At 49.8% G+C, this 12,728-nt stretch overlaps 1 protein-coding gene and 1 long non-coding RNA gene across 3 annotated transcripts in view; one reads left to right on the top strand and one right to left on the bottom strand.

Moving 5' to 3' along the window:
• The window catches only part of LOC100300059 (neuroligin 4 X-linked), a 391,198-nt gene extending 383,812 nt beyond the window's left edge, over nucleotides 1-7,386 (bottom strand). For both annotated transcript variants that reach the window (XM_059883924.1, XM_059883923.1), the window contains exon 1: nucleotides 7,303-7,386. The gene's annotated coding sequence lies outside the window, so the exon portion shown is untranslated. The remainder of the gene's footprint in view (nucleotides 1-7,302) is intronic.
• A 399-nt stretch (nucleotides 7,387-7,785) lies between these two features.
• On the top strand, nucleotides 7,786-12,376 carry LOC112445066 (uncharacterized). The gene is made up of 2 exons (XR_003033464.2): nucleotides 7,786-7,876; nucleotides 11,867-12,376. It is a non-coding gene; the product is annotated as an uncharacterized lncRNA (long non-coding RNA).
• The last annotated feature ends 352 nt before the right edge of the window (nucleotides 12,377-12,728 follow it).

Raw genomic sequence — 12,728 nt, 5'->3', positions numbered from 1 at the left:
GAAAATCCCAGGGACAGAGGAGCCTGGCGGGCTATATACGGTCCATGGGGGTCACGAAGCGTCATACACAACTGAGCTACTAACATTTTCCTAAGATTACAAAGATATGGCTGGGGTGCTGGCCTCAAGACCAAATGATGACTTCATCACCCAATGTGATATGAGCCTCTGGAAACCAAAATGTTCACCAATATCGACATGTCAAACCAAGAAGTTCCAACTGTCAGCCTAAAGGCTGTCATCTGTTCATGGGAGACCATTATACACAACACACATTTTAAAGAAAACCACCAGAGCTCTGGTTCCTCGTCCTCATTTCTGAAGACCTGTAAAAGCACCTTGCTACTTCCTGAATACCATTCTGAAATAAGAGCTTTCCTGGTGGCTCAGACAGTAAAGAATCAGCCTGCAATGCAGGAGATCTGAGTTCAATCCCTGGCTTAGGAAGATCCCCTGGAGAAGGAAATGGTAACCCACTCCAGTATTCTGGCCTGGAGAATTCCATGGACAGAGGAGCCTGGAGGTCACAAAGAGTCAGATACAGCTATGAAGAACACATCCTGAAATCAAGACTTGCTTGTTTGAGATGTCTTCCAATGAGGCCCTACGGGGTTTTCTCTTTCTCACGCCTTTCCTAAGACACTTTTTCTTTCCTGGAATCATCAATTCAATAATACTTCATCTTAACTGTATACTTTATGTTTGCTGAGGTTTGGTTTCTGTTCTATCAGGCATCCCTTCTGGGGAGCAGGGAGGGGAAGTTTGGACCAGATTCAGTTCAGTCGCTCAGTCATGTCCAACTCTTTGTGACCCCATGGACTGCAGCACGCCAGGCCTCCCTGTCCATCCCCAACTCCCAGAGTTTACTCAAACTCACATCCATCCATCCATCCAGTCGGTGATGCCATCCAACCATCGCATCTTCTGTCGTCCCCTTCTCCTCCTGCCTTCAATCTCTCCCAGCATCAGGGTCTTTTCCAATGAGTCAGTTCTTTGCATCAGGTGGCCAGAGTATTGAAGTTTCAGCTTCAGCCGCAGTCCTTCCAATGAACATTCAGGACTGATTCAGAGACTCATTCTGGAAACTGATTAGCCCATTTCCACAGGCAGAGGGCGCTCCAGAGTCCTGCACACCGAGGGCAGTTGCTCTCAACAGTGAATGTCTTAAGTTTGAAATCAGAGCCCCAAGTGGCCTGGATATATTCTCCACTCGGGCACCGATTTTACGAGCCTTTTATTTCATTTTTGTGTCATATGCCCACCGCAGACATAAATCCTTCTCACAGCCTAGATATTTGTTCGCAGCCTATAAATTGCCAACTTCTTTCCTAGGGCTCAAAAATCACTGTGGACGTTGACTGCAGCCACGACATTAAAAGATGCTTGTTCCTTGGAAGGAAATCTATGACAAACCTAGACGCCACATTAAAAGGCAGAGACGTCACTTTTCCAACAAAGGTCCATATAATCAAAGCTATGGTTTTTCCAGTAGACACATGTGGATGTGAGAGCTGGACCATAAGGAAGGCTGAGTGCCAAAGATTTGATGCTTTTGAGCTGTGGTGTTGGAGAAGACTCTTGAGAGTCCCTTGTCCCGCAAGGAGATCAAACCAGTCAATCTTAAAGGAAATCAACTCTGAATACTCGTTAGAAGGACTGATGCTGAAGCTCCAATCCTTTGGCCACCTGATGCAAAGAACTGACCCATTGGAAAAGACCCTGATGCTCGGAAAGATCGAAGGTGGGATGAGAAGGGGGCGACAAAGGATGAGATGGTTGGATGGGATCACTGACTCGATGGACATGAGTTTGAACAAACTTGGGGAGATAGTGGAGGACAGGGAAGCCTGCTGTGCTGCAGTCCATGGGGTCGCAAAGATTCGGGCACGACTTAGCAAATGAACAACAGCAACCACCACTTTTCCCCCCCTCTCCTTTATTCATTTGCACTAATCTGCCCGTCTCCAAGAAAATAAGAGGAAGGATTTCCCATCCTGCCATCCACTGAACAAAGAACAGAAGAGGCTTTGAAAGGCCAAATGTAGGTTGTTTAGAGAGAAAAAAAAAATTACAAAACTGGAAAATATTCGTGCCATGAATGGCCCATGAATGGTTTACAGGCCACAACAGATGACCTAATTGCCTACAACCACGTGGGCTCAGTTTTGAGAGCCTCACTGTCTCCCCATCTCTGCACATAAGCGGAATATTTTATTTGAAACTGGAAGCTGACACGCTGAAGAAATCAGCTGTTGCTACGTTAGAAGGCATAGCCTGTCTCAGAAATTTTTTAAAGTCCTTAAGCAGACGATGAAGTGTCTCTTCTGGAAAAAAAAAAATACAGCATCCAGAATTTTTTTTTTAATTGAGCAACTGATTTAAAGCTGAACATATTTCTCTCATTTGAAAATAAAGGCATGCTGTGAAGGATGGAGAATATTCAGAAAGAATACAGTCGTGGTTGATATATTAAAAATCTGGTCCTTGCCCTTGACTTTCACATACCAAAAAAAAAAAAATCAACTGTCATCAAGTTTGGGATTTAAAATCTGTTTTCATCAGAGAAGCCTGTCTTCAGAGTGAGGGCATTTAAAGGACTTTAAATATTTTCACAGGGTCGCTTCATTTGAATCACATAAACTCTGTCTACAGGTTGTACAGTCCACAATACCCAGGCTGTAACAAAGGTTGAGAATCTGGAGTACCAATTAAAACGGAAGACCGGTGAGCCCCCTGCCAGATTCCAGGCACTTGAATATTTACTTTTGTGAGAACCGTCTCTGCGTCTTTGTTTTGTGGTCCAGGCATCAAAGCCCAATATTCTAAAGGGTTCTTACAGAGTTGCCTGCGTATTCTGAAAGCAACAAAATGTGTATAGACAGACAGGAAACACTCTAGTCTTTGTATGGAAACCAGAAGCTTTCCACAAATTACTGCAAAGGAAAAAAAAAAAAAATGAAAAGGCCAAGTTCAAAAATAAAAGAAAAACACCCATATACTTGCTGTCGGTCTACATGCCAGGCCAAAGAAATAACTTGACAATTCTGCACATGTATTCACTTGTGAATTTCACAGGATCATACCTGCTTTATGCTTCTTATGGAACAATTCCTCACTTATGGAGCATGTTACCTATTCTTAAGACTGGGATAAAAAATTACCTGGATAGCTGGATTTAGGGCTAAATGTACATTCAGCATTCTTTTATTTGGGAAAAAAAAATACAAAGGAACATTAACAATTCTTCCACCAAAGAAAAACATGTCAAAACACCTTGCAAACAGCATCAAAGCACGGCCGTTATTATGAAAAAGCAATGATCATTAACTCCCCGCTCGAAATCATACTGGTTTCCAAAAAATTTAACATGTCATTTTAATCCAGTGATTTAAAACTAATGAAGTAATTTTCCACTTGCTACATCCTGGCCCTCATTTTTTTTTTTCTTCCATGTCAAGGAAAATACTCTTTAAAAATTGTCAATTACATTTCTTTGGGTAATAGAATACTGAGGTTCTCATCTTGGGGGAGAAAATTATTTGCAGAGGCCTCTGTGAGACGCTTCTGTTTTGAATATCGGGGCACGTTTCTAAAATTCAATTTTATTTTAAATCTGGACATAAACGATGAATGCAACCATGTGCCATAAACGCCCGGCTTCCCAGACACACACCTTGTGTCGCATTCAAACACGGGGACCAACCCGGAGTATTTTCGAGATCGCTAGTAACCTCTTCCCAACAGCGGACGGGAGGCCTGCAACCAGTCCCTACCCCACCCCCAATGTGCCCCCACACACATGCAGATTTCGGGGCCATCAAAACCATTTCCCCTGACTCCGTCAGCCCCGAGGAAAAACGCTAAAGCATCTCCATTCAAATCACGGCGCTCTCCCAAGCAGCTGAGGTTGCTTTGTTCCACCGGGAAGTCAGGTCTCGACACCCCGGTCGTTTCATTTCTAGCCGAAGGAGGTGCCCAGCAGACGGTGCCTGACGCCTGCGCTTCTGTTCTGGCCTGCAGAGACCTCCACGGACTGGAAAATCGGCCCCGTGAGGATCACTAAGTCTCCCCAAACTTTTTTCTTCCTTTTTCTCTCTCCGCCACCCCACCTCCTTCTGCGTCCTGTTCCTCAAATCAGGGGACAAGCCTGACTCAGAAAAGATGCTAGGTCGGCACCACCTCGCATGGGGACACGGGGAAAATGGAACGCGCTCAGAAGGTGGAAACCGGGCCGGCCAGTGGATCCTTTCCAAAACTATAGGATATCACAGAAAGCTATTTCACCCCACTGACCAAAGAGAAGGAAAGGAAAAAGAAAAAGAAGGCAAATCAAAATGAAAGGAAGTAGCCACACTACCCCCTTGTGGATCCTGCTCGCAAGGACAGCACCTGCTTACTTCGCTGCTCCCCCCCCGCCCCCCGCCCCCGACACCCCTCACCCCAAATTTCTTAAGTTGGGTCCACCTGAAAGACGGGCTCGCCCAGGGACCCGCCCGCGCTCCGGCTTTCATACATTACGCGCGCAGCCGGGGCGCGCGCGAGATGCCAGCCTCAGCTCCAGGTTATGGGGTTGGGGGGGTCCACCCCCACCCCGGACCCCCGAGACGCTGCCTGCTGCCCTCCTCCCCCACGCCAGCCCCAAAATAGCAACCTGGTGGCTCCAGAAATAAAGTAAAAAAAAATATATATTTTTTTAAAGAGGCCCACACCTGCTGGTCGGTTCCGAGGAATGAGTCCGAAGCCGAGGAAACCCGCAGCCAAAAAAAAAAATCAAACCCCGCTGAGAAAAGGGGTGGCGGGAGAGATGCAGAGGACGTCGTCCGAGCGCCCCTAGTCCTCCCGGCCGGACGTCCGTTCCCAGGGTGGTCCCCCGGCCGGGCCCCCGGTGGGAGGGGGTGGGAGGGGTGGTGGTGGCGGGGACCCCGGGACCCCGCCGATGCAGGAAGATCGGGTGAAGTGTGTGTGTGTGTGAGAGAGAGAGAGAGGCGCCGGAATGGTGCGCCCGGGCCCAGGGCTGCGCGGGGTACCCGCGTCCGGATCTGGAGGTGCAACACCACCACCCCCCCACCTCCGCAACCCGGGAAGGCCGCCCGGGAGGATTGGAGGGGAGAAGGCGAGCCTCCCGGGTTCTCGGCGGGAGGAAAACAGCCGGGGGGTCCAGGTCGGGGAGGGGGGGAATAGAGAGGGGCGCGTCTGGGAGACGGAAGGATGCGTGCGCGCCGGGAGGAGGCGGCGGGCGTCCTGGGGAGCCGGAGGGGGGCAGGCAACTGTCGTGCCTGGGGGCTGGGGGGTGGTTTGCAGCCGGGGAACCTCAGCCTCTCCTCCTTCCTCGAGCTCGCGACCCCCCCGCACCGTCTACAGCCGAGCGGCGCACACCCGCCCCCCGCCCCACCACCACCACCACCACCACCATCAACACCTCCCCAGCCCCGGTCCCCACCCCGCGCGCCCGCAGGTCCGGCCACGCAGGCCCGGGGGGCGGCCCGCCGCCGCCGCCGCCGCCTTGGGGAGGGGGCTGCTTTTTGCCAGGCTCTCCCAGCCCCTCACCCACCTCCGGGTACCCCCCTCCCCGCCGCCCCATCTCCAGCCACCACCCCCCCCACCCCGCCCAGGCGGCGGGTCTTGGCCACCAGTTCCGCCCGCTGGAGGTGGCGGCGTAACCAGGCCGAGGCGCGCGGGAATGCCTTGGCTGGGGGGGGGGGTGGGGGTGGGGGTGGCTGTTGCGGGGCGGGGTGGGGGGGACGAGGAGGTGGTCGGGACGAAATCGGATTGAAAGCGTGGGGAGGGGAGGGTGGGAGGAGAGCCGCCGGCTTTTAGGTCGGGGTGTGGGGCGCTTCCGTGGGCCCCAGTCTGTGGGGGTGGTCCTCAGATCCCACAGACTCCCGAGACCCCCAGCCCCTACCTGGGACGAAAGGGCTGGCCCGCCGCGCGCCCGGCGGCGGTGGTGGTGGTGGTGCTGATGGGGGGCGGGGGAGTGGGCTCTGCTCTAGAGAATCGGGGTCCTCCAAGGGGCTCGGATGGGGTCCGTCCGCACCCCCAACCCGAGACCCCGGCCCGGAGCGCCCCGCGCGGGTGCCCGCTGCTAAAGCAACTTTTGTGGTTCCTGGGGCCAAGCGGGCAGCCTTGGGGACCGTGCTGCGCGCGGGAGCCGCGTGCCCCTCGCACAGGTCCAGGCCAGACCCCCCCAACCCAGCTCCCCGAAGCAGTGAGACCAGCTCCCCCCGCCACCAGCCGCCCCCGACTCGCTTCCCCTCAACACCCTCCACCTCTCGCCGCTGGCTTTTTCTCCCAGCCCACACGCACGGGAAGAAGATTGAGGGGTGCAGGTAGCCCGCCCCCCTCTTCCCCCACCCCCACCCCCCCAGCTTGGCAGAAACCGCGCGGAGCTAACCATCAATCCGTCTTCACCCCGGGGTCTCCAGCGCGCCCCGGGTCGCTGCCCAGCAAACCCCAGCCCGGTCCTAATCAGTCACGCGCGTTATTCAGTGCATCACACAAGCCCGTCATCTGCTCTCAAGGCCAGCAGAGGAACGAAGGGAGGGGGGGAAAAAAAAAGGAAAATCGGTTAATGCAAACCCAGCCAAGCCTGCTTTTTTTTTTTTTCCCCCCTCTCCCTGGTTAACCCAAAAAATAAAATAAAATAAAATGCACCCCAGGAGGTAGCAGCTGACAGTTTTCCTTAAAGAAGGAGGAAGGCAAAAAAAAAAAAAAAGGCCGTGGCTGCTCACAGTTTCCATTAAGTCCTCCAGGCTGCCTCACCAGTCCCGCTTTGCAGAGAGCTAGCGCTTCGGTCTTTCTCTCCCTGTACTGCAGATATATTTTTTTTTTCTCCCCCTTCCTCTCTCGGCCACACTCTTCTCTGTTTATTTGTATGTAACACAGCGCTACTTTGTAAACAGCAAACACGGCCCCGGCGCCGTTCAAACAGCTGACTGCAGCCAAAAGGCTTCCAACCCCACGGTGGTATATCGCGATTTTTCTAAGTCAAAAGAAAAATAATAATAATAATATAACGTTTGTGTCGAGATGTGCACGGAGCTGGCAGACGACATGCATGTCCACACTCCCACCCACACCTAAGAAATGGAGCGACAGATGAAAGTCCTATTCAAATTTTCAAAATGAGGGAAAAAATAATTTTAAAAAAATATCGGATGAAGTGAAGCGCAAACGTTAGCAATCAGGCTTACTAGCATCTTTTTCTGGGATGCACACACGAGTCCAATCGTTAAAAAAGGGGGGAGGGGAGGGGGCTTTAAATGAAAAATAACCCAGAGACGTGTATCTTAAAACGGCACCTACCTCAGCCGTGGAGAAGCCGCATCGGTTCTGAGTGTTCCTGTTAGGCATCCAGATTTTTCCAGGGAACCCTGACTGATGCTTATGATTCAGGAGGATGTGTATAAGTCCAGCCGCCTGGGGTTCTGTCGAATCCCAACCAGATTTGCACACCGTCCCCCACCCCCAACCCACGTCCCCAAAGGAATGCGAGGACCACCGACCCCGGCCTTTGGCAGGAAAATTCGGTGTTTGTGGCGTAAATAGTCTGACGGGCAGGAAGAAACGGGGACGCAGGCGGAGCTCGAAGGGCAACGTGAGGTCTGAATAAGCGCTCTGTACGGAGAGACAGAGACCCGGGATGCAAGAAAGAGAGAGAGATTGAAGCGAAAGGTCCTGATGGCTCCCAGCTCGCCCTCTGCTATTGGACCAAACTGAATGAAATTTACAAAGCCAGCAGCCAATAGATCTCCGCAGTCGGCCCCGTCACTACAGAAACCAAATCCGCAGCTACAAAGCGCTTGCAAAGAGCAGCTAATCCCAGTGCAAACCAGCTGGAACGGAGAGATTCCCCGGGTGTGCCGGGGTGGTGGAACAGGTGAGCCGCGTCTCCCCGGGCCCCCAGTGCCCGAAGCGCGGGGGTTGGGTGGCGGGGGGGGAGGTGAGAGCTTCTTGCGCTCCTCCGGCACCCTTCGGAGACGGCAAACGTGCCGCTGTATTTGCAAACAGCTTTAACCCTTTCCTGCCGGGCTAGGCGAGAGCGAGAGCGCCAGCGGTGGTAGCGATTCCCTGGGCGTCAGGCAGACTAAAGTGCTACTGTTTCCTGACTGATGGTAATGGGAAGCGATGACACAGAGATACATAGATGAACATATAGATACATACACACAGTCACAGACACACAGACCAACACACAGATACACACACAGTCACAGACACACAGACCAACACACAGATACACACACATAGTCACAGGCACACAGACCAACACACAGATACACACACACAGTCGCAGACACACAGACCAACACACAGATACACACACAGAAAGTCACAGACAGATACACAGACCAACACACAGATACACACACACAGTCACAGACACACAGACCAACACACAGATACACACACAGTCACAGACAGATACACAGACCAACACACGGATACACACACATAGTCACAGACACACAGACCAACACACAGATACACACACAGTCACAGACAGATACACAGACCAACACGGATACACACACATAGTCACAGACACACAGACCAACACACAGATACACACACAGTCACAGACAGATACACAGACCAACACACGGATAAATACACACGGTCACAGATACACACACACAGTCACAGACAGAGACACTGACCAACACACAGATACACACACAGTCACAGACAGAGACACTGACCAACACACAGATACACACACACATAGTCACAGACAGACACACAGACCTACACACAGATACACACACAGTCACAGACAGATACACAGACCAACACACAGATACACACACAGTCACAGACAGAGACACTGACCAACACACAGATACACACACAGTCACAGACAGACACACAGACCAACACACAGATACACACACATAGTCACAGACACACAGACCAACACACAGATACACACACAGTCACAGACAGATACACAGACCAACACACGGATAAATACACACGGTCACAGATACACACACACAGTCACAGACAGAGACACTGACCAACACACAGATACACACACACATAGTCACAGACAGACACACAGACCAACACACAGATACACACACAGTCACAGACAGATACACAGACCAACACACAGATACCTAGACACAGTCACAGACAGACGCACAGACCAACACATAAGATACATACACACAGTCACAGACAGATACACACAGTCACAGACAGATACACAGACCAACACACAGATACACACACATAGTCACAGACACACAGACCAACACACAGATACACACACAGTCACAGACAGAGACACTGACCAACACACAGATACACACACAGAAAGTCACAGACAGATACACAGACCAACACACAGATACACACACATAGTCACAGACACACAGACCAACACACAGATACACACACAGTCACAGACAGAGACACTGACTAACACACAGATACACACACATAGTCACAGACACACAGACCAACACACAGATACACACACAGTCACAGACAGATACACAGACCAACACACAGATACACACACAGTCACAGACAGAGACACTGACCAACACACAGATACACACACATAGTCACAGACACACAGACCAACACACAGATACACACACAGTCACAGACAGATACACAGACCAACACACGGATACATACACACGGTCACAGATACACACACACAGTCACAGAGACACTGACCAACACACAGATATACACACACATAGTCACAGACAGACACACAGACCAACACACAGATATACACACACATAGTCACAGACAGACACACAGACCAACAAACAGATACACACACAGTCACAGACAGATACACAGATGAACACATAGATACATACACACAGTCACAAACAGATACACAGACCAACACACAGATACCTAGACACAGTCACAGACAGACACACAGACCAACACATAAGATACATACACGCAGTCACAGACAGATACACAGACCAACACACAGATACACACATATAGTCACAGACACACAGACCAACACACAGATACACACACACAGTCACAGACACACAGACCAACACACAGATACACACACAGTCACAGACAGAGACACTGACCAACACACAGATACACACACAGAAAGTCACAGACAGATACACAGACCAACACACAGATACACACACATAGTCACAGACACACAGACCAACAGACAGATACATACACAGTCACAGACAGATACACAGACCAACACACAGATACACACATATAGTCACAGACACACAGACCAACACACAGATACACACACACAGTCACAGACAGAGACACTGACCAACACACAGATACACACACAGAAAGTCACAGACAGATACACAGACCAACACACAGATACACACACATAGTCACAGACACACAGACCAACAGACAGATACACACACAGTCACAGACAGATACACAGACCAACACACGGATAAATACACACGGTCACAGATACACACACACAGTCACAGACAGAGACACTGACCAACACACAGATACACACACACATAGTCACAGACAGACACACAGACCTACACACAGATACCTAGACACAGTCACAGACAGACACACAGACCAACACATAAGATACATACATGCAGTCACAGACAGATACACACAGTCACAGACACATACACAGACCAACATACAGATACACACACATAGTCACAGACAGATACACAGACCAACACACGGATACATACACACAGTCACAGACACACAGACCAACACACAGATACAAACACAGAAAGTCACAGACAGAGACACAGACCAACACACAGATACACACACAGTCACAGACAGAGACACAGACCAACACACAGATACATACACACAGTCACAGACAGATACACAGACCAACACACAGATACACACACAGTCACAGACAGAGACACAGACCAACACACAGATACATACACACAGTCACAGACAGATATACAGACCAACACACAGATACATACACACAGTCACAGACAGAGACACAGACCAACACACAGATACATACACACAGTCACAGACAGAGACACAGACCAACACACAGATACACACACAGTCACAGACAGATACACAGATGAACACATAGATACATACACACAGTCACAAACAGATACACAGACCAACACACAGATACACACACATAGTCACAGACAGATACACAGACCAACACACGGATACATACACACAGTCACAGACACACAGACCAACACACAGATACACACACAGTCACAGACAGATACACAGACCAACACACGGATACATACACATAGTCACAGACAGAGACACTGACCAAAACATAGATACATACACACAGTCACAGACACACAGACCAACACACAGATACAAACACAGAAAGTCACAGACAGATACACAGACCAACACACAGATACACACACAGTCACAGACAGAAACACAGACCAACACACAGATACACACACATAGTCACAGACACACAGACCAACACACAGATACACACACAGTCACAGACAGAGACACAGACCAACACACAGATACACACACAGTCACAGACAGAGACACAGACCAACATACAGATACACACACATAGTCACAGACACACAGACCAACACACAGATACATACACAGTCACAGACAGAGACACAGACCAACACACGGATAAATACACACGGTCACAGACAGATACATACATCAACACATAGATACATAGCCATAGATAGATACAAAGATGGACAGGCAGACAGACTGACAAGTATGTTACCATTTCTGCTTGGTACTGGGAAGCAGTGACATGTAGATTAATTCATAGATAGATACCTGGGTAGGCAAACAGACTGACGAAACCTGTTACTGTTTCTGGATGATGTTGGGTTTGTCTTTGTTTCTTTCTCTTTAGTCGCTAAGCTGTGTCAGACTCTTGCGACCCCGTGGATTGTAGCCCGCCAAGCTCGTCTGTCCATGGGATTCTCCAGGCAAGAATACTGGAGTGGTTTGCCATTCCCTTCTCCCGGGGAGCTTCCCGATCCAGGGATCGAACTCCGGTCTCCTATTCTTTATCTACGGAGCTGCTGGGAAGCAATGACATGTAGATAGAAGCATGAATAGATAATACATAGAAGGATGGATAGAAAGATGGAAGGTTGGATAGATGGATGGACTGATGCATGGACAGAGAGATAGATAGATACCTATATACATACAGTGATACACAGATGGATACATAGATAGCTATCTGTATCCATCTGTATAACAAAATGAACATGAAGACCCGTAAAGGACAAAACCTGTTTTCTGTCCAGGTGATGGGCTAATATTAATCCCTTTTGGGGTTTGTTTCTTATACGTAAGAATGTATGGTTCTGATGAATAAAATACGCAATGGTTCTTATGAATAAAGTACTGAAGACACTGGTGGCGTCTGTCATGTACTTTGAAACGTCGCTCTTCACTTTTGCAATCTAGGAGTTCATCTTTTCCAGCCAACTACACGCTTGTTGATAGGACCTGGTTTTCATCGCTGGGTTGAGGTGAGTCGGCTGTCCACTGGCTGATATCTGAGGCTTACTGCCCACAAGGTGGAGAAGGCTGTAGAGTGTTGTGGCAAGCTGCACACAGATTCCCAAACTCGATTCCTAGGGTTCCAGTGGCCTGTGACCTTCGGGGCGTGTGCCAAGATGCTTTGTCTGGGTTTCTGCCTCTGTGACGTGGAGCAGATGAAAGCAATCCCCTCATGATATCCTTGTGATAACTGATACAGG

Source organism: Bos taurus, chromosome X, assembly GCF_002263795.3.
Source record: "Bos taurus isolate L1 Dominette 01449 registration number 42190680 breed Hereford chromosome X, ARS-UCD2.0, whole genome shotgun sequence".
NCBI lineage: Eukaryota > Metazoa > Chordata > Mammalia > Artiodactyla > Bovidae > Bos > Bos taurus.
This window is presented reverse-complemented; position numbering and strand designations above follow the sequence as displayed.